Below are 24,315 nucleotides of genomic sequence, written 5' to 3'. Positions count from 1 at the left end.
GTGTTACGCGGACCACCTTTAAGAGCACCTGGGCGCCGCTGCTGCTAGCGGGGTCAATGTACATAACACTTGCCTTTGTGCTGCTGGATGGTGCAGGCTTTCTTCTGTTACTGTCGTGTAGGACATCTAGGTGGGCTCCGTCACACCGACTACACCTCTTCTTGAGGCGGCACTCGGCTGCCATGTGACTGCGCGCACATCGGTAACAGCGCCTGTTGGACTTTATCCATTGACTCACTTCTTCAGCGGTCATCTTCTTGAACAGGTCACATTGTGACAACCAGTGTTCCTTTTCGCAGTACGGGCACACCATCTTCCACTTATCTTTCATCGAGGGGGTACTGTGGTTCTTGCTGCTCGGTACTGATTCTGATTGGTGCATGACAGTCACCGATCTTCGGCCATCGTTTGCTCTCCTAGGTCCCTCTCTGGAGCTTGGTGTGCTCCGCACGAACGTATCCAACCGTAGGCTGCTGACTTCTCTCGCCAGGAAGTCGGCTAGGTCTAGGAGGGATGGCTCGGGACCGTTAGGATCACGGTGGTCTCTTTGCCGCCTGAAGCGCTCCTGTCGGGCGGGCGGCAGCTTCTCTAAAATCCTCTCGACGTTCGAGTTTGCGTATAGTTTGTGCATACCCTTTTCTCGTTGCGCCCCCAGCATCCCTACCAGGGATTGTACTTTGATAGACAGGTCGTCTAGTGAGCGATTGTCTGTTGCTGGGGGTAGGCGGTCAATATGCCTTATCTCTTGTATTACGTAATCCCATATACGTCCATATCTTTGGTCTAGTGCTGCTAGAGCCGCTGTGTATGGGGTAGTAGAGGTGGCATAGGCCAGCGCTATGTTGTGCGCTCTGGGCACTTTCAGGTGCTTCAATAGGATAGCATACTTGTGGCGTTCATCAGCTACATCCACCATCATTGTCTCTAAGCACATCCGTAGCTCCGTGTACTGTGCTCGGTTCTCATGGGTGAAGTCTGGAAACGTCGGTGTGCCAATGTATGACGCCGTGGATGGCTGGCACATCGGTGAGCGTTGGAAGAGAGGCCTCCTAGGCGAGTCTCCTCTTACGCCTCTCGGTGGGCTGGTACCGGCAGGGTACCATGGCCCGCTGGTCCAGGTACTATTCCTCGGGACTGGTCGTGCGTCATGCTCACCCGTGAATAGAGTCGGGGGTCTGTAGCGCAGAGCCGCGGGGGTATAGCCTGGGCTGTACTGGACCTCCTGGTCCTGTGGAGTAATGTGCTGCTGTCGGGCTTGACTCTCCTCTTCTCCCTCTTCTTCCTCTGCCAGGTCATCTAGATCATGTAGTCGTCTATTTAGCCTCTCCGCGGTGTACGCCGTTCCTTCCTTGTAGCTGGGTCTCACTGGGACCAGTCGGGGAAGGAGTTCGGAGGGGGGTATAGACTCTCTCTGGTGGTCGGGCTCAGGGTCGCTTAATCGGTTAGGGGAGGGTGCCCTTGACCCGTGTCTTGACGAGGCCCTGGAACCCCTTGTGGAGGGAGGGGGTGTTGCCCTGGTGATCAGCTGCTCCATTAGCTGCGCTTGTAGTCTGTCGCGCTCGGCTTCGCGCTTGGTGAGATCTGCTTCTCTTTGGGCACCGGCAGCGGCACGCTGGGTGTCGGCCCGGTCTCTTGCCATATTCTCTTCCGCCTGAAGGCGTCTCATCTCCAGACGTATGCGCTCTTCGTCGCTCCGTTGCTGCGCTTGGAGGCGTTCTCTTTCAATGGTAGAATGTTCGCGCTCGCTAAGAATCTGTGCTTGGAGTTGTTCGCGCTCGCTAAGCGTCTGTGCTTGGAGTTGTTCGCGCTCGCTAAGCGTCTGTGCTTGGAGTCGATCGCGCTCCGTAGAGGCTGCTAGGCTGGCGAGGAACGCCTGTGCCAGCATCTGGTCCGCCTCGCTGGGGGAAGACGCTGGTTGAGGTGATCCGCTCCTGGCAGTACTCGTTGGGGATGCGTTCCCCTGCGGGGAGTCCTGGAGCTCTATCTCCTCGGCGCTCTCCTCATCTTGTTCCGTGCAGAGTTCCATCTCTGGAGGGTTGTCTTCCTCCCGGAGCTCTTGGGGGACTACTTCTTCGGTCTTGGCGGGGGGTAAAGTCGTGTCAGTTCCCTCCTGGTCCCCACCGTGAGCTTGGTCAGTTACATTAGAACCCACTAGGGCCTCTGTGGTCGGGGTATCCTGATTGATAGGGTCGGACATAATTTTACTTTCTACTTTTACCGCGTTTACCGTTTGTAGAAGGCTAGGTAGTATACTGGCAGTGTAATCCTCTAAGTACTGAGGTGGCTGCCGTCTACGCTGCGGGCGTTCTACTTTAGGAGGACCGTTTCGTGGAGTGTTCATCATAGGCCATTTCAATATTAATACCACTATATTAATATTACACTAATTACCATCCGGCTCGAAGGACCAATTTTAACTGAGGGGTACAATTCCCTGACTGTATTGATAAGTATGGTATCATTAAACCACTACCGCTTTATGTACTTTAACTACTGGCCATACAGTACACGATATCTAAATATGATGAACACTTTCCCACAATGAAATCGGTTCCAGACAAAGGTAATAATCAAATATTTAATATAGCAAAAGGTACATATGATATTTACTATTACATTTATGATTTGAATGCACTTGTAAGGCAAATGAGTACTCGTAGGCAAATCAACACTGAATGTCCAATCTCTGGTTACGCAGGAAGCAAGTATACAACCTGGCTCTTAGGGAATTACATCTATGGTACACTTAATGATATAGCAGGATATTCTGGAAGGGGTCCTCCCGGTTGTAAGCCGGTAGGGGGGGTAGGAGATCCGTCGGTAGTAGACCGTCTGGTCAACGATATCTAGGGAGACTTCAAGTACAGAAGACAGTGCAGTAGACTCTTGATCCGCAGATGAATACACCTTGGTTCTCTTGTAGGCTGTAGCTCCACAATGAAGAAGAAGCTAGGCGACCTCAGTCTCTCTGAGCGCCGACTCAACTTGACTCCTCTCGGGGGTAAATCCAACACTCACAGGCGTCAGCGATTATCCGCTCCACAAATCACAGTACCAAAGCAAATATATTCCAGCCGCATAGGGCTCAGCAGTCGTCGGGTAGGTAATCCAGTGTACATGTCCCTCGGTCCTCGCCTAGATCTCCTCGGATGAAAGCGCCATGTGGTCGGCCCAGCCTGGTTAAGACTCTAGATAACACGAGGAAGCGTTGGAGATGCTGGTCACTTTAGAACTCTAACCGCACGATGCACCATACACGATAGACTATTATTACTTAATAGAAATACGTCGCACTCGACGGTACAGTGCCAAACTCTGACAATTCAGCTATTAATTCGCACGAGGTCTCGATGCTATTCTAAGGCCAAACAGGCCATACTACACCGCACGTGGTATCGTGGGTGAGGCTTCACGTTCTGTTACTAAGTTGGAAGAAGGGTAAAGGACTAAGGGTCTTCTACATTTACTTGCGCCATATTTATATGCACGGTGAACAAATAGTGCCACTCTCATTTCGGTAGCCGTATCCCTGAGCGGAGCCGGGGCTAGTACGGACATGTCTCGTCGGTACCTTTGAACTTGACGCCAGGGGCTGGTCCCCTGGCGCCTGGTCCTTTTGTCCAATAAGAGAATGAACTATTATGGGCTATAGTAGGCTAAAGGGATATTCCGTGTATATGTACAAGGAATATACAAGGGATATCAAACGATATACAAATACTATTCAATATATATCAATAAATAAATATATATACTCGGTTTTAATCTGATCCTTCGTAACAACAATAATAATAATAATAATAATAATAATAATAATAATAATAATAATAATAATAATAATAATAATAATAATAATAATAATAATAATAATAATAATAATAATAATAATAATAATAATAATAATAATAATAATAATAATAATAATAATAATAATAATAATAATAATAATAATAATAATAATAATAATAATAATAATAATAATAATAATAATAATAATAATAATAATAATAATAATAATTATTATTATTATTATTATTCATCATCATCATTAGGTGGCTTCTTCGTTCCGAAGGTTGCCTATCACTCTCCAACCCATTCTGTCCCCACTTCTTCTCTCCAACTCCGTGACTCCGCCTCTCACTCCACTCCAATCACAGACATCGTCTACCCAGCCTCTTCTTGGTCTTCCACTTCCTCTCTTTCCATCCACCTTCCCCATCACCACCTTCTTGAACATCTCCCCGCTGGATCCTCTCAGAACATGCCCGCACAACTCCATCTTTCTCTTTTTCAACCTCTCCAGCAGCTGTCCTCCTTGCATATCCGCTCTTCTCAGTACCTCCTCATTCTTGATCTTATCCTTCCATGTTATCTTCAGCATCTTCCTCAGTGTCCACATTTCAAAAGAGTCTATCATCCTCTTTGCCTCTTCATTCAGCGTCCATGCTTCTGCTCCGTATTATTATTATTATTATTGAAACGTTCTGGGTTGTTAAAGTCGTATTTGGGGGCAATTGACCAACGGTTTCTTTTTATAAAAAAAGAAATGTACATCTGGGTAAGAGTTTCTTATCTGGGTAAGAGTGCTCTCGAATTTGGTCTTGCTTAAGAGAAAAGCAACAATAAGAAAACATTGCTGAATCCAAGGTAATAACAAAATAAGAAAAATTACAAAATAAGAGTAAATCTGTTCTTATATTGACCCGTGAATGAGGCCCATTGTGTGTCCAGGAATCCAGGGTCAGCCCTGAGGTATACAGGCAAGTGCCTCCTTTTTACAATTATACAGCCTTACAAAAGCTAGCTTAGATATCTTAGCTTGTGGTGCCACCCTGTGGTGAGGTGCGATGAGGTGCAATAAGGAATGAGATTGATGTGCAAATTTCCTTACCAATAAATATAAATATAAAGTGTGTTAGTGTCTAAAGTGGTAAAGTGGGTGCTACAGTGTGTTGTTTATTTAAAGTGAGTGTGTGCGTGTGGATGTGTGTGCTGTGGGCAGTGTTGGGACTAACGCGTTACAAAGTAACGCGTTACAGTAACGAAGTAACTTTTTGCCGTAAATAGTACTCTAACGCATTACTTTTTAAATTCAGTAACGCTGTTACCGTTACTAATGGTTTGTTAGTTCGTTACTGCGTTCTTTTTATGTAGATTCATAGCGAGCGTCCTTATTTCGCCTGCGTTTGTATTGTTTACTGTAGAGAGCGTCTATTTCTTTCCGTAGCCTCATTTCTGGTTTGCGCATTTCTGATTGGCCACTGACTGACGTTCTCTGACGTTCTCTGACCAGACAGCGTCAGTCAGTGGCCACTGGCCAATCATAAATGCGCAAACCAGAAATGAGGCTACGGAAAGAAATAGACGCTCTCTATAGTAAACAACAAGAGGACGCTCGCTATGAATCTACATAATAAGAACGCAGTAATAACGAACTAGCAAACCATTTAGCAACTACTTGGAGAGATAATTAATATACAACATGGAAACGAGATAAAGAACATGTTTGAAGGCCTGCTGGAGTCTACTGGACTAACGTTACTACATCTCGACCACCGCAGACTTTGGTGAGTGCAATGTGTTCACTGAAACTCAAGTTGAAATCTGCCAGGGAATCTCATAATACTAATCAAACAATATAAATATAGTCCTTTCATGCACAATTGATATCCTAACTATTATAACGTTGCAATGCTTTGATTGATATCTTAAACAACATTGCAAGATGGTTATGAATGAATGAATGAAAACTTTATTTAACAGATTGCAGAATGGGTACAATACAGTACGGCTCAATACATACAATTGTTAAGGGGATGCAGACCTGAGAAAGACGTTTGTCTTGTTTCCATCAGGGTCCCCCATTTTCAATTCATATAGACATTTATGACATACACAACATACATGACATTTATGGCATAGGGACATATAGGTATTTAGTACTGATACATTTGTGACATAAGCGGTATTCAAATATACAGTACTGTTACCCCTAGATCCTGACAGAGTATATACATATGATGGGGAGGGGACTGTACATTAGGAGGGGGTGGGTGGGTGGGAGAGAAATATACATACGGCGGGGAGGGAATATATAATGAAACGCTCTAGACCACATTGCTTAGCAGAGTTCGGTGATGTGAATGGAAACTGTCAAGTTGATCAACCGATTTTGAGTATCTGGGGCATGGGACTTGAGCAATTTATTATAATTTTTTTTTAAATAACTAAATAGTTACTTTTCACAGTAACTCATTACTTTTGGGTGTAAGTAACTAGTACAGTAACGAAGTTACTTTGAAATGAAGTAACTAGTAAAGTAACTGAGTTACTATTTTTCAGTAACTAGCACAACACTGGCTGTGGGTGTATTGATGTTTGTTATTGTTCATTGAGCATCCTGATGGCCTGGGGATAGGAGCTTTCTGAGTCTCTCTGTGCTTGCCATGAGACTCCGGTATCGCTTGCCTGACCGCAGAAGTTCAAAGAGGCAGTTGTTTGGGTGGCTGGGGTCTTTGATTATTCTCTTAGCCTTACCCATGCAGCGCTTGTTGTAAATGTCTTGGAGAGTGGGAAGCCCACCTCCAATTGTGCGTTCGGCTGAACGGGGCACTCTCTGTAGTCTGCTACGGTCTTGTGCAGTGCTATTCCCAAACCAGGAGGTAATATTGCCAGTCAGGATGCTCTCTATTGTGCTCTCTATTGTGCATGAGTAGAAGTTCTTGAGGATCTTCTGAGTCACTTGGAACTTCCTTAGGCACCTAAGGAAGTAGAGGCGTTGTCGTGCCTTCTTGATAACACTGTCAATGTCTGTGGTCCATGTCAAGTCCTCGGATATGTGGACTCTGAGGTACTTGAAACTGTTCACTCTCTCAACTGGTGCCCCGTCGATGCTGAGGGGGCTGTAGTCCCTGACCCTGGACCTCCTAAAGTCCACAATCATATCTTTTGTTTTGCTGACGTTCAGGGAGAGGCTGTTCTCTTGACACTATCGCGCTAGAACCTTTACCTCTTCCAGGTAGGCCCTCTCGTCGTTTGCAGAGATCAGGCCCACCACTACTGTTGTCAGCAAATTTGATGAGTGTGTTGTTGTTCCGCTGTGCCACACAGTCATGTGTGTACAGGGAGTAGACTCAGGGAGTAGACTCAGAACACAGCCCTGGGGGGCCCCTATGTTGAGAGTGATGGATGAGGAGGTGCAGTTGCCTGCTCTCACCACCTGGGGTCTGCCTGTCAGGAAGTCCAAGACCCACTGGCAGAGGTCATAGTTCAAGCCCAGGTCCCTGAGCTTGGCTATGAGTTTGGAGGGGACTATGGTATTGAATGCTGAGCTGTAGTCAATGAATAGCATTCTCACATAGTTCCCCTGCCTCTTGTCCAGGTGTGATGCTGCTGTGTGCAGCACATGGGCTATGGCGTCCTCCGTGGACCTGTTGGGGCGATATGCAAATTGCAGGGGGTCCAGGTTGATGGGGAGGGAGGAACAGATGTAGCCCTTCACTAGCTTCTCAAAGCACTTCATGGCTATGGAGGTGAGAGCTACAGGGCGGTAGTTGAGGCAAGTGGGCTTGGATTTTTTGGGTACAGGGAATGGGATAATGGTGGACTTCTTCAGACAGGTGGGGATAACAGCCTGTTCTAAGGACAGGTTAAATATGTCAGTGAATACCGGGGCCAGTTGGTTGGCACAGACTTTTAGGACGCGGCCAGGGATACCGTCCGGTCCTGCTGCCTTCCTGATATTCACCTTCTTAAAGGTCCTCCTCACCTCATGTTCTGTTATCCTGAACACTGAGTCTCCATCGGCAGTGCCCCCCCCCTCCATTGCAGTGGTTTGTAGGCTGGTGTTGTTATTCACAGCCTCAAACCTTGCATAGAAGGTATTGAGATAATTGGCCAATTGGATGTCACTGTTCAGCTTGAGGGAGGTGCCTTTGTAATCTGTCATCGTTCTGAGGCCCTGCCACATACCTCTAGAGTCAGCTTGTTCATATTGAAGTTCAATTTTATCCCTGTAGCGACGCTTTGCCTCTATTACTGTCCTCCTTACGTTGTATCTCGCCACCTTGTGGTCATTCATGTTGCCTGTCACAAGTCTGTCGTTGTATGCTGAGGTGCGCGCTTTCAGAGCCTCACGGACGGATTTGTCCACCCAGGGCTTTTGGTTTGGATAAACTATAATTGTGGTAGAGGGGATTGTTTCTTCTACCAAAGTACAAACAAAGTCCAGCACTGTTTCCGTGTAGTCATTAATATTGTCAGTGTTGTCGCGGAACACACTCCATTATGTACATTCAAGTGCAGACTGGAGCATCTCCTCCGATTCCACAGTCCAGCGCTTAATCTCTCGCGTTACTACAGGGGCGCGCTTGAGACTTTGTCTGTACTCCGGTAAAAGAAAGATGGCGTCATGGTCTGATTTGCCGAAAGGACTGGCAGCATGAGACTTGTACCCGCTCTTAAATTGCGAGTAGCAATGGTCTAGGATATTACCGCCACAAGTCACATGCTGATAGAAATTTGGCAACACTTTTCTCAGATTAGCGCTATTAAAATCACCCGCAACCACAATAGCAGCGTCAACATTCGCTGTTTGGAGTTTGTTTACCTCGTCGTGAAGAGCTGAAAGTGCCGCTCCCGTGTTTGCGTGGGGGGGAATATACACTCCAATCAAAATTACCAATGTTAATTCTCTCGGGAGAAAGAATGGTCGGCACTTTCCAGGTTTGGGGAGCAGTAGTTCAAAAGCTCCTTCACGTTTCCTGGGTCACACCAGTTGTTGTTAATCATGAAGGCTATTCCACCCCCCTGTTTTTTTCCGGATTCTTCTTCTGTGCGATCCTTTCGGTGAATGAAAAAGTGGTCGGCCGGTTGAATGGCGTGGTTTGGGACGTCCGGCGTCAACCACGTCTCAGTGAAGCAGAGAACATTACAGTCCCTAATGTCTTTTTGGAATTGGATCCTTGCTCCTTGCTCTCATTAGTTAAACTTTTGATCTCCAATCTCTGTAAATATTTTGTGTGTGTGTGTTGGTTGCTGATGATTTAGACCTGCACTCTCGGTCCATGGTGCTGAAAGACATGCCAAAATAGCTAGGATGAAAGCTTTTGCTGAAACAACACCACATGGTTTGCACGTCAAAATACATGAAATATTAAGGCCAAAAAAACCACAGAGTGTGTGTATTTTTGGGATAAAGGACGGTCGGACTAATGGGCCTCCTTTTTAACTAATCGGGAGAAACGGCACTTCGGACCAATGGGTTTTGTTTTCGGGATAATGGACTGTCAGACCAATGGGCTTTCGGTCCAATGGGAAATATTTCAGACTATTCAGTTGTCGGAATAATGGGCCATCAGACTTATGGGCCGTCCAGCAAGGGTTTCCCCTGTAGGGGGCTCCTAATTACATTTCTGCTTAGGCCCCAACGGGGTCCTAACCATTTCTTAGTTACTACAGAAATGTGGTATGTTAGAAATATTTTGTATATTATATACACATTAATAAAAACTAGGGATGCTCGATATTGGCTTTTTTACCGATACCGATATACCGATATTGTCCAACTCTTAATTTCCGATACCGATATCAACTTATATCAACCGATACCGATATATGCAGGGTTTCCCCCCCCCAAAAACGGAATAATTTCAGGTAATTAACATTACCTATCTCTTGTTGTGTAATTAACACAACATTATGCATACTTTGACAATAAATAAAATAATAATTTGTTCTTACTTGCTTGCCTGTGTAAATAAAGGTTAAATAAATGTAAAAAAAATAAAAATAATAATAATAATATATATTTTTTTGAAAACCGATACCGATATTTTCCGATATCACATTTTTATGCCGATATCGGCCGATAATATCGGACATCCCTAATAAAAACAAATAAATAAGAAAAACCTTTTCATGTAATGCAACTACATTCTTGAATGTCAAGACAGCATTATGCAGAACTCTTGGCTAGGTATTTGTGACATCTTCAGAGACTTAATAACACTAGAATAACAAATGATAAAGAAAAAACTATCAAAATCTATTTTATATTCAGGCCAAAAGTGAAACATTTATTGTTTTTGTATTTAGTAAAGCTAAAGCTAAAGTTAGTAGCTACCGCAGGAACATGCGGTCAGTATATGTAGTGTTTCGAACGGCACGCGCGGTAAATCTCAGTGAGTGCATTACTGCGGTCGTGTTCGTTGTTGTTCGTATCGTATAGAGTACAGAAGATGAAATCACAGCAAAGACTGAATTGTGCATTCGTTCTGGATTGAAGAAGACGTTGTTGCCTGTTGTCCAGACAGACGCAGGAGTTGAAGAAGAAAGACTGTGCCGTGCCAATAGCCTAACACACACACACACACACACACACACACACACACACACACACACACACACACACACACACACACACACACACACACACACACACACACACACACACACACACACACACACACACACACACACACACACACACACACACACACACACACACACACACACACACACACACACACACACACACATACACACAAACACACACACACACAATAGTCTATTTTGAAGGTGGCCTATGCAGGATTTGAAGGTTTCCTGCAGGATTTCACTCCTACAGGGATCCTTCAGGTTTTGAATGATTTCTGTAATAATTTCAATTCCTGCAGGAACATTACAATCCTACAGGGGTTCACCCTGCAGGATTCCTGTAGGAATATTATAATCCTGCAGGATTTCAAGGACTCCTACAGGAATCCTACAGGAAATCCTTAAATTCCTGCAGGACTTTTTTGTAAGTGTCTTCTGTTTATCCCAGATATCCCACTTATCTACACGGCCAGTAACCCACGCACACTGGCCTAGACTGCACTCGCACAGCTTATTGGAGTATATCTTCACCGCAACCACGTGCATAGAAAATACGACGGGTCCTTTACTCCCTCGTAAGATTGATTCCACCTGAGCGGGAGGGCGTAATTTATACAGGCGTATGCGAATGCTGTCGAACTTGTACGGCGAGGGGGGTGGGGGTGTGTGTTAGAGGCTGTCAAATCCATCTTTATCCATGATAAATAGCCATTTATTGTGTGATGGCAGGAGGGGATGGGAAGCATATACACACTGAGACAATAAGAAGGTCTTTCTGTAGGTGCTGTCTGTCTGAGGCAGCCAGCGCGGGTTGAAACCTAGCCTCCCAACCACACATGTAGACTTGGCAATTGCCGTGCCGCTTGACAGATAATCGCGGGTCCCCGGCAGCCGCCTCTGTATCTCACACAATACCACAGTGACATCTGCAGACCTTTACGAGCTGTATACAGTGGCAATTATGCCAGGGTGTCTGAATAAAAAACTCTGCTCGCCCATATAGGCCTCGCGCAGAATGTTCTCCGTCTTCCAACATGGCTGTCTGTAACATAGCAACTGTTGTTTTGTACATGGCGATGGAAGAGACAATGGTTGCTGTGTGTTGATATATGAGAAATATCATCAGTAATATCATGCTTTTCCAGTGTTTTACCTACTCTACCACTGCACAGAAATTAGGCATTTTTTTTTTTGCAAGTAGTTACCGAACCTTAACACATCCACCGCCGGAAACGGCTAACGACGTGTTTCAAGGTCATGCGAATTCCGCCAATCCACGGCGTACAACGACATTTTTTCGCCATGGTGTTCATAATTCCCTCACCGAGCCTTGTCTGATACAGTGGGAGCCTGCACAACAGTGCAACGCTTCAATACCGCCGCCTGGTGGATGATCGGGCGAGTTACCAAACCGGAAATGGATCGAGTCGATCTCTGTGCATCTGGGAAATGCGTCCGGCAGTCACATATTGTTGCGGGACTCTAGACACACACCCGTGTATATGGATCGCTGCCATAACTCAATAATCGATATGATTTGGGCGTTTATTTCGCCATACAAACCGGAAATGGATCTAGTCGATCCACGTCAAATAAGTGGGATCTTTTTCCTCCAGTCTCATCGGCGAACGGTAAGAGGACAGTAACGTTACTTTCAGCGTGATTGTTTATTATTATTAATGCAAACTGCTCTGATCAATATATCACCCATACTACATAAAGCATTTACTGACAATCACGGAATTATAAACGACCCCCCCCCCCCGTTCTTCCGCGCATGATGAGTCATAACGTTTAGGATCGTATTCAGTTGGATTTTTTTATATACAGTAGCGTGTATCACGAATAAACTGCAATCGATAATCTATATTATGCGTTTAGGCCTATAACTAGCGTTCTAGGAATTACTGCAGAAAACGATAAAAACATATTTATATTCTAGACGGTATTTTCGTATGAATCTATGAATGAAAAAATATAACGTTCCTACATCCTGAACGATAGATAATCGATGTTGAATGGGCCATAGCAGGGGTCAGCAACCTTTTTGACATGAAGTGCCAGTTTGAAATATAGTTGTAACTAGTGTGCCTGTGCCATATCAACAATATTCCATGCATCGTAATTTCTTTTCTCATAATCAGGTATTTTTTATGATAATTTTTACATTATTACATCATTATTGTTATTGTTATTATTAACAATATTATTATGATGGTTGTATCAACCCTAAATCTGAGTTGGGGTGGGGGTGCAATGCAGACAAACAGTTTTGCTTTACTGAGCTCCGTTATCTGGGGGCTGTAGTTGGTCACTTTAAGCTGCACACCGGAGCATCTTTTAATCCAGCTGTTTGCTGTTCTCTGATATTTTCTGACATTTCGTTGATGCGTCGCTCGACACTTCAAGCTGACATGGGGATATCTTTTATCCTTGATTTGATTGTCTCTTTGTTTGCCAAGCCTTCAAACAAAACATCTGAGCTACAGAGAAAAGCCTCCTTGATATACTCGCCATCAGTGAATGGCTTTCCACATTTCGCAATGCAATGAGCAATGCGATAGCTTGCTTCAGTTGCGTGTTTTTTAGCAGTCGTGAACACTTTGAGGGTGCTGGCTTGCTTTCCATACCTGGCCACGGCACGTTTAATCGATTCTGCCTTAACTTTTTTGATGCTTCGTCTCAAAATGGCGTTTCACACCTGACGTTCTGCAAACTACATTTTCTAAACATAAAGTACACACAGCACGGTCCTTCTAACACACAAACCCGTAGTCGTCTGTCCACGAGGGCTGGAATGCCCGAATTTCTTTTGCTTTAACTTTCTTAGCGGGGGTTGCCATCATGAAAGACGGCACATACAGAATGCAACCGCAGCACTGTGTGATTACCTGGGAACTGCTCGCGGGCACGGGGGGCCAGCTGACTGCTGACAGCTGAGCACCATGGGAACAGCTGTATAGCTGTCATAGGGGTGTGCAAAACAGTCGACATACAAAAAAGAACCTGTGGGAGGATTTCAACAAGATCAAGATAAATGCAACAACAGTGCAAAATATTTCACTATAATATTTCAAAGTGAAGTAAAACAAATTATATTTAAATTTCTTTTTTACTTTTTTTCTTTTTTTTTGCTGCCCCCTGTGCCAATGAAAATGCCCCCGCGTGCCTATGCGGGCATGCAGGCCTAGGGTTGCCTACCCCTGGGCCATAGTAATGTCAATTTAGCAATACAATTTAAAAAGTTATAGCCCTGCAAAGAAGGTGAACATCTCCATAGGCTTAGAGTGGTGGCAGAGAGTGGTATGAGAGGGGCAAACTGCGTGGCAGTTAATGTGTTAAAGGCAGCCATGCTGGAGGAAAGATAACTACACAAAAGTTCTGCACAAGGCTTTATTGCAGCTACTAGAGCTGTCACTTTTCAATCAAAGTTTAAACTTCCATTCGAACCTGGTGAAATATTAAAACGTTTGAACTGTAATGATGTGATGTGAACAGTTATGACACTGCAGAGAACAATGAACTAACAATTAACAAGAAAAAATAATAATCTGCCTCCCAGTCTCCAGAGTCCCAGAATCACGTTTTAAAGTAGCGTGCCTTGTATTCCAACAGATGGCGATCTTACGTTGGAACTATAGCATGTCATAGGGTAGGGAGAGCGCAATGAGTAATGAGGGAAACTAGCGAGCCAAGCCGTGCAGCTAAAAAGATCATCTCTACACCAATGCAGTACTGCATTTACTGTATTAGTATCTGTCGATCCCTGTTGCTTTTTTGAATGACAACTAGAAATAAATCACTTTGGAGTGACAACCAAAGCAGGACGCAGATTATAATAGAGGATTTTGATTAAAAGTTTAAACAAAATCACTTTGAATTCATTCTAACCTGATTTGGGGAAAAAGTGACAGCCCTAGTAGTTACCAACTTGTTGAGATTGTATGATTTGTAACAACAACGTTAGGCTAGGTTAACCCCTTTTCTATATAATGCAATGGGTTAACCTAGCTCACTTATTTTCAACTTCAATGGTTTTAATGCATAGCAAGATCTAGCAAGTGCTCTGTCAGTTGGGGACTCACTAAAAACTGTTGTAGATTGAGTACACACCGTCTGAGACTTCCGCCCAGGAGTAGTCCGCCATATTGGTTGTGGGCAGCCCTTACAAAGCCCAGGTGTATCTCCATTTCCTCATCACGGACCTATGGGAGACTGGGAGAGAACTGAGGGAGACGCCTGGAGATTGTTTGTCAGCAGTCTCTCCCATTGAGGTTAAATATCTACAGCTGTGCCTAATAACGTACCATTTAGTCAATAATGCCAATGTTCTAGGCACAGTGTAGGGAGACACACAGGAAACCTCACATTTTCAGCAATTACTGTATATACAGTATATTCCACACGGTATATGTTGCATTCAGGATATGCTCTGTATTCCACAGTTTATAGTTCCATAGGTTAATAATCCACTGTTCATATTCCAGAGGTTAATCCTCTGAAAAATTTATAAAGTTGTCATTTAATAATGGGAAGAAAACAGTTACAGTAGTGCCCTTTCAACCTGTGACACTTATTTGTGTCTATTTTAGAAATATTATGATAAAAGTATTATGTTGTTTTGAAGAAACAGCTATATCAAGAAATTATATGAAATTATATTAGAAATGGAAACCACCTACTCTTAAATAGAAATATATCTATATGTATATCTATTAGATATAACGTTAGCAAGAAATATTCCTAACCTATGTTGCTGTTCTACTGTCAGGGAGGCCCTACTAGACCATCATCATTGTGGAAAATAAATTGTATGTACTCAGTTTTCAAAGGATGCTGTCTTCTCTCATTTGGCAGTATAAACCTACACATCATTGATCATAAACAGTTCTACCTTCTGAGTTTATGTCAATCTTTTTTAATCAGAACAAAATAATTGTTTATTGTGAGCTGGTGACCATATACAAACTAATAATCTAAAACAAATCTGAAACATTAATGAGGCAAGTATGTTGTTGGGCATTCAAAATGTAATAAACAAAAAAAAGAAAATATAAAAAAACGTCCTTCACATTCCGCCCTTCAGCAATGGAATCTAGCCATTCACATTCCGTCCTTCAGCGATACGATCTAGCCATTCACATTTAAGCTCAGGTTGTGGACTACCAGGCCTGCAGTACACAAGTCACGTGACCACAGCCCCCTGGCTTAATATTACATGGAATATACACTAAATACAGTGCATTAACATAAGATAAGATAATCCCCTTGGGGAAATTCAGGGGTCATACTGTAGTAGCACAGAGGAGGGGAGTGGATTCGAAATAAAATAAAAATATCAGAATGGAAGGTAGAGAACAAGATAAATGATGAATAAAAAATAGAAGGTGAGGGTCTGGTCAGCCGGGCAGGTGAGACATTATGTATACTCTATCCTCTATCAATAATAACACAATGTGCCAGAGTCCATGAAGGATTCAGTAGTTCATTAGTTAACAGTCAAACAGTTCTAATATATAGGTTGTGGCAGATCTAATAATAATAATAATAATTCATTTATTTTGTATAGCGCTTATCAAAGACCCAAAGTCGCTGACAATAGGCAAAAAAGAAACAAAGAAAACAAAGAAACATAGAACCACAGGGAAACGGAGGACAATAAGAAATACACAGGAACATAAAACCAAGAGTAACGGATAACAAATACGGGAGTGAGTAGGGGAGACAGTCGGGAGGAGAGTAAGGGAAAAACAAGGGGTGTGGGGGGGGCAGGAGAGGAGAGAACGTGGGGCAGGGGGAAATGGTGGCGAGTTGGAGGAGGGTGGTTATGGATAAGGACAGTTGAATGCTTGGGAGGTTTTGAGTCTGGATTTGAAGGTGGAGAGTGAGGGAGAGTCTCTGATGGTCTGAGGGAGGGAGTTCCAGAGTCGGGGTGCAGCTCGTGAGAATGCCCGGTCACCAAAACTTTTGAGGGAAAGAGTGGAAGAGGACCGGAGGGAACGGGTGGGGCGGTAGGGGGGAAGGAGGTCAGTCAGGTAGGGGGGGGGCAGGCTATGGAGGGCTTTGAAGGTGAGGAGTAGTGTTTTGAAGTTAATGCGTTCCTTGATCGGGAGCCAGTGGAGGGAGTGGAGGACAGGAGTGATGTGTTTGCGGGACCGGGTGTTAGTGAGGAGGCGGGCGGCTGAGTTTTGGACCATCTGCAGTTTATGGAGGGAGCGGGAGGTGATGCCAGTGAGGAGGGAGTTACAGTAGTCCAGGCGGGAGGAGATGAAGACGTGAATGAGGGATTCAGCAGCAGGGGGGGAGAGGCAGTGACGGATTTTGGCAATGTTGCGGAGGTGAAAATATGAAGTTTTGACAATGGAGCGGACATGGGGGTCAAATGAGAGGGTGGGGTCGAGGATGACACCGAGGTTGCGGACTAGGGGGGAGGGGATGATGGTGGAGTCATTGATGGTGAGTGTGATGGGTCCGGATCTGGTGAGGGTGGTGTTGGTGCCGATGATGAAAAGTTCTGTCTTGTCGCTATTTAATTTGAGGAGGTTATGGGTCATCCAGGTTTGTAGTTCTGTGATGCAGGATTCAATGTGACTGAGGGGAGGGCTGTGGGAGGATTGTGTGGTGATGTAAATTTGGGTGTCATCAGCATAGCAGTGGAAGTTGAGGTTGTATTTGCGAATGATGTGACCGAGGGGGAGAATGTAGCAGATGAAGAGCAGGGGGCCTAGGACTAAGCCTTGGGGGACCCCCTGTGTGACTGGGGAGGGGGAAGAGGTGTGGCCGGAGAGGGAGATAAATTGATGTCTGTCAGTGAGATAGGAAGAAAACCAGTCAAGTGCTGTGCCCTCAACACCCAGTTGGTGCAGCCTTTGGAGGAGGATGGAGTGACCCACTGTGTCAAAGGCTGCACTGAGATATAGTAGGATCAGGATGTTGAGGGCACCAGCATCAGCGGAGATGAGGAGGTCGTTGATTACTTTGACCAGTGCAGTTTCAGTGCTGTGAGCAGGGCGGAAGCCAGATTGAAGGGGTTCGTAGAAGGTGTTGGACTGGAGATGGGAGTGGAGTTGGGAGGCAGCAATGCGTTCAAGTGTTTTGGAGAAGAAAGGGAGATTGGATATGGGGCGGTAGTTCGAGAGGTTGGATGGGTCGAGGGTGGGTTTTTTGAGGACAGGGGTGACAGCGGCAAGTTTATAGGGGGAGGGGACGTGGCCTAGGGATAGTGACTGGTTGAAGAGGGTGGTGAGGTGGGGGATGAGAGCAGGGAGGCAGGCCTTGGTGAGAGTAGTGGGGAGGGGGTCAAGGGAGCAGGTAGTGGACTTGGAGGTGGTCATGAGGTCTGTGATGAAGGAGGAGTCGACTGGGGCGAAGGCAGTACAATGGGTGGGAGGGATGGAGTCAGGTGGGGGGGAAATTATAGTGGGGGGGGGCAAGGGTCGGGGAGTTGGCGATGCGGGCTGTCAGTGAGCTGTTGATTTGAGATATTTTGTTATTGAAGGAGAGGAGAAACGAGTTGCAGAGGTCAGGGGAGGAGAGTGAGTTATTGTCCGGGGGTTGTAAGAGTTTCTTGACAGTGGAGAAGAGGGTCCTCATCTCACCCCCCCTCTCATGGATATGTGAAGGATGGGAGATACTTTTGCCACAGAAAGAGTAGAGTAAATTAGGTAGCTGATTAGTACTGATAGAACACACCTGCACATCATTAGTCGACCCACATCTCACGTGCACACGCCCAGACCCACACACTACAAAGCCATAGGTTAGTTAGGAGTAAGTTGAGCTGAGGTGAAGTTGGAGTTGTTGTTTATTGAGAGAGAGAGATTGTAGTATTCAGAGTTGTGAAGGTGAGAGGTACTGCAGTGAGAGGAGAGGTGAAGGCGAGTAGGTGTTCTTTGTGTACTGGACCCTGGACTGGCTGAGAAAACCCCTTGTGTACTGACCCTGGACCGGACGACTACCCTGAATAGTGAACAATCCCTTTTACTGTCGGCGAGCCTGTTTTGTGTTTTTGACCCTCGGACTGAATCACAACCATTCTTTTGCTTTTTCCCGCTGGATTCTGCCTTGAATTCAATAAATACTTGTATTGATTGATATTGCTCTTGTGTGGACATTGAAATTTGTTTGTATTTGAACCATGGCGAGTCTGAACCCCACCAGGCTTGTCACAAGGTATACATTATATATCGTAGCCGTAGGTATACCTACCTACAGTGAATGAGAATAGTCTGCACTATAAATCACTGCCTACCTTGCATAAAGTAACATATTTAACACATCTGTTTTTCAGTTTTCTGAGGCAAGAGAGCCATTTTGGATGAACGGACGGGATACTTGGTAAAGAGCTGGACAGGTCAATTGGCATGTGTGTGAATGTGGTGTGTGTGTGTGTGTGTCTGTGTGTGTGTGTGTGTGTGTGTGTGTGTGTGTGTGTGTGTGTGTGTGTGTGTGTGTGTGTGTGTGTGTGTGTGTGTGTGTGTGTGTGTGTGTGTGTGTGTGTGTGTGTGTGTATGTGTGTGTGTGTGTGTGTGTGTGTGTGTGTGTATGTGTGTGTGTGTGTGTGTGTGTGTGTGTGTGTGTGTGTGTGTGTGTGTGTGTGTGTGTGTGTGTGTCACAAGACTTGCAATGGAGACATTCTTGTTGGTCTCATCATCAGCAAAGTTAGAAGGCGTAAAACATCCATTTAATAAAAATAATTTGCTACAACGTGTCAGCAGTCAGCTCATGAGGAGGAGGAATGATTGAGACAGAGAAATAGAAAGACACTGCCAAAAAATACGCTTTTGCTTTACCCTGTGAAGCCCAAATAAAAAAGACATTAGCAACTTCAGAGGCCAGAGGGTGTGACCTATACACACATTTACTATCCAATAGCATTGTGAGGCTGAACAACAGGACCTGTTGACTATGTAAATGTGATTAAATAAACATTTACAGACTTTAAAAGAAAATAGCTAAAAGCTAAAAGTGATGTTGTAATTTTGCAATGAGGGCCTCACAAGGTGTTTTAAATGGTGCATCTATATAGAAGCTTTTATCCAAAGCGCTTACAAATTTGTTACTCACATTCACCCATTCACTCACACATTCACACACCGACTGCAGAGGCAACCATGCAATGTGCCAACCTGCTCATTGGGAGCAGTTAGGTGTAAAGTGTCTTACTCAAGGACACTTCGACTTAAGATAAGATAGATAAGATATTCCTTTATTGATCCCCTTGGGGAAATTGAGGCATCATAGCAGCATGGGGGAGGGGTTACAGGTAGTAGAAGACATACAGGTACTGGTCACAGAATTATAGTACAGTGGTGAAGTAAAAATACAATATAACAATACTGTATACAATATACAATATACAATATAATTAAGGTAAGTTACATGCACCCTAGACAGAAGGATGTCAACATATCACATCCGTTCTTCAAGACCTAGTATGATTGTATTTGACTATAATGCACTCTGCTACTAAGGAATCTACCCCGCCTATATTATTACCTACTATGCTAATATGAACTCAAGTCTGTAGCACTCAAGTTCAACACTGTTTGACGAACAATGTTACTGACCCTTAGCTGCCAGAGTTGTACCCTTCCTGCTGACTTGTTGTACAGAACCTGTAAGTCGCTTTGGATAAAAGCGTTGGCTAAATGTAAAATGTAAATGTATACAAAGCAAACCAATCTGAGTGTTGTTCGATGTTATTCTTAGCACAACATCTTGAAGTTCTTTGGCATATGTAACATGCTTATTACATGTATTTATTGCTCCAATTCCGCCCACTACAAACACGGGAACTCTCTAACCCCTGTCCCCATCTAACCTAATCTCTCTGAGTGGTTGTCTTGTAGTGTTGGCCAAGGTGGTGGATGTCTCGGGGGGATGGCCAAGATTGCAGACTGTTCTACCCCCACATTGGTTATGTGCACCATTGAGGTCATGGATCAGCTTCATACTGTCCAACCTACAATGTCTAAACCATGCATGTTCTAGTTCATTTCTGGGTTAAGTACTTCTATTCTATTTATATGTATATGTATCTATTCTATTCACATATATTCTTACTACATGTATCTATTGCTATGTCCGCCCACCACAAACACGCAAACTGTCTAACGCCTGTCCCCGTCTCCCTGTCTCTCTGAGTGGATGTCTTGTGGTGATGGCCAAGGTTGTGGATGCCCCGTGGTGGTGGCCAAGATGATGTGATCCTCTCTACGTCGCCCCCATACTTCAAATGGATCCGAACGGAATACATACTAATGTGCAAACAGATTATGACTCTGATATTTTGAGCTCCGAGTAGGGGTGTAACGGTACACAGAAGCCACGGTTCGGTACGAACCTCGGTATTGGGGTCATGGTTCGGTACGAGTTCGGTACAACAGAAAAAAAATATTTATAATTATTATTATTAATATAATTATTTTAAAAACATTTTTAATTTATATATTATATTTATGATAATTATTATAATTATTATTATTAAATAGAATAACTTTCTATAAGCTTGCCGTGGTAGTCAGTGATACTGGTGCCATTCTGTGTTCAGGCATCCACTTGCCTACTGCCCCTTTAAACTTATCCTTGCTAAGTTTCAGTTTCACTTCCAGAGAGAATTTAACTTCATGACCAGACTGAATACTAGAGAACAGATGACATTATTACAACAATGGCAGAGGATTATTTGGATTTAAACACAGTGGAGCTCAGATGATCTGTCCAGAAAAGTATGTTTCTTCTTTTTATTTGATTGTGCCTGTGAGTCCGGCGGGGGAGAATGTTGGTGTGTATGTCGGTGACGCGTGTGTGTTTCTTTCCATTGGTTTCATTTGGTTAACGTTATTGGGCGAACAAGAAAACAAAAGAAAACTGTAATGACCCTGCAGCTGTTTCAATGTAAATGTGCCTTTCTCCTCCGTGCACTTTCGCCGCTCTGAAGTCTGAGCTCGGTGTGCCCGGCCACGCGCGCCCTGTTCTTGCACGGACCTCGCGAGTGCCTGCATGTGGGTGTGTTTGCGCTGTGGGGCATATACGTCGCATGCGTGTGCGTACCGCACCGTGACGGCCGTACCGTAAATTCGCTGGACGAATACACGTACCGTTACACCCCTAGCTCCGAGCCTTGACATTTAGCCTTTATCCTATTTTCACACCCATCGATCATCCATAGCAACACTACTATCACCAACATCCAAGAAGGGGGATCCCCCCTTGAACGGCCCTTCTAAGGTTTATCTCGTCCACATTGCCTGTGGTGCTTTTTTCCTATTGCTAGGTTTTTAGTGAGTTTTTCCTTACCTTTGCTGGGGGTATGTCTGGGAGTGTTGTTTTGGATTTCATGGTGTGTTTTTTGTTCTTGATTTATTGTTATTTTTCTTCTTGACTTGTTTATAAAAGACTTGTCCAGCCCATGGGGACATTAACATGTGATTGCGGGCTTTACAAATAAATAGTATTTGATTTTGATTCGACACACTGACCAGGAGTGGGAATCGAACCTGGAACCTTCCGATCATCAGACAACCGCTCTACCTCCTGAGCCACTATCGCTGCATGTGTTACAAATGTTAATGTAGGCTAGGCCTTGTTCAGACTGCCAGCCCAAATCAATTTTTTATATATCTATTATGCTGATTGATTTTTAGAAAGTCTGGACAACACAAAATAAATTACAACATGTTATGAAATGTAATGTTTGCAAATCTGTCTCCTGCCACTTTGTGGGAAGGCTTCTGCAAAGTCATTCCATATGCTTCCGTGTTGCATCATGTTACCAGGAAGGTTCGGCAGGGACTGGAGGCTGAGTAAGGTTGAGGCTGAGGAAGGTTGAGGCTGAGGAAGGTTGAGGCTGAGGAAAGTTGAGGCTGAGGAAGGTTGAGACTGAGGAAGGTTGAGGCTGAGGAAGGTTGAGGCTGAGGAAAGTTGAGGCTGAGGAAGGTTGAGACTGAGGAAGGTTGAGGCTGAGGAAGGTTGAGGCTAAGGAAGGTTGAGGCTGAGGAAAGTTGAGGCTGAGGAAGGTTGAGGCTGAGGAAAGTTAAGGCTAAGGAAGGTTGAGGCTGAGGAAAGTTGAGGCTAAGGAAGGTTGAGGCTGAGGAAAGTTGAGGCTAAGGAAGATTGAGGCTGAGGAAGGTTGAGGCTAAGGAAGGTTGAGGCTGAGGAAAGTTGAGGCTAAGGAAGATTGAGGCTGAGGAAGGTTGAGGCTAAGGAAGGTTGAGGCTGAGGAAAGTTGAGGCTAAGGAAGGTTGAGGCTGAGGAAAGTTAAGGCTAAGGAAGGTTGAGGCTGAGGAAAGTTGAGGCTAAGGAAGGTTGAGGCTGAGGAAAGTTGAGGCTAAGGAAGATTGAGGCTGAGGAAGGTTGAGGCTAAGGAAGGTTGAGGCTGAGGAAAGTTGAGGCTAAGGAAGGTTGAGGCTGAGGAAAGTTGAGGCTAAGGAAGGTTGAGGCTGAGGAAGGTTGAGGCTGAGGAAGGTTGAGGCTAAGGAAGGTTGAGGCTGAGGAAAGTTGAGGCTAAGGAAGGTTGAGGCTGAGGAAAGTTGAGGCTAAGGAAGGTTGAGGCTGAGGAAAGTTGAGGCTAAGGAAGGTTGAGGCTGAGGAAGGTTGAGGCTGAGGAAGGTTGAGACTGAGGAAGGTTCAGCAGGGGATGGAGGCTGAGGAAGGTTGAGGCTGAGGAAGGTTCAGCAGGGGCTGGAGGCTGAGGAAGGTGTATTACCTTTCATAATAATGGGCGCATTACCTTTTGTAGGGTATCATACAAATCAGTTAGAGATGAGTCATGAGATGAATAGAGACAATACATAATTACTGTCGCCTACGTCGTTACCACAGCAACCCACACAGATAGGTTGGTGATGTCTGGACTAGGGATGTCCGATATTATCGGCCGATATCGGCATTAAAATGTGATATCGGAAAATATTGGTATCGGTTTTATTTAATTTTTTTAATTTTTTTTGACATTTCTAGAACCTTTATTTACCCAGGCAAGCAAGTAAGAACCAATTCTGATTTTATTTATTGTAAAAAGTATGCATAATGTTGTGTTAATTCCACAACAAGAGATATGTAATGTTAATTACCTGAAATTATTCCGTTTTTTTGGGGGGGGGGGGAACCCTGCATATATTGGTATCGGTTGATATCGGTTGATATCGGTATCAGAAATTAAGAGTTGGACAATATCGGTATATCGGTATCGGTAAAAAAGCCAATATCGAGCATCCCTAGTCTGGACACATAAATACGATCTGATCACTTGAAAATAACAGTGTGGACAAAGAAAGATTTAAAGATTTAAAGAAACAAATCAGATTTGCGTGCAGTCTGAACGAAGCCAAATATCTTCACAGTAATACAATAAACCTTAGACCACCAGAGTGACTTTTGTCTTGAATTCAATCCAAAAATGCAATGCTCTCTGACAGAATGCTTTTCATAGTTTACGGTTATCAACATTTGATTGATTGAAAAATAATAATGTAATTGAACCCTCAAGACGAAGAACCATATAACCCTGTTTTGAAATGTATTGGACAGCTCATGTATTTGCAGTTGTAAAGTCAATCCAAATCACTTGGAGTGTGAATGTGATGTATCACCAGGAGGTACTCAGCTTCTAACGTTACTGAACAGAACCTGCAACTTACCATGATTTGGTTTGAAAACATTGTTCATCTCAAACTTTAAAACAGAGTTACAGTATGGTTCTTTGTCTGATATGAATGTAAACATGCAGTCTTTAAGGAATATTTGCCAGAGATTGAGAGAATATCTTTTGCTGTTTTCAAAGACCATTTTGTGCCAGACCTGACTGAGAACATTGGCATTTACCGTGATTGCTATATGAGAAGCAGCTTGACATTGAACTTGGACTAATTGCAATGATTAGTGCCATAACTATCATAATGAATCTAAGAACAGAATGATAGACCGTGTCTAGGG

The sequence above is a fragment of the Notolepis coatsorum genome (genome assembly GCF_963971535.1).
Source record: "Notolepis coatsorum genome assembly, chromosome: 2".
Classification (NCBI taxonomy): Eukaryota; Metazoa; Chordata; class Actinopteri; order Aulopiformes; family Paralepididae; genus Notolepis; species Notolepis coatsorum.
The sequence above is the reverse complement of the archived record's forward strand: the minus strand, read 5'-3'. Positions refer to the sequence as shown.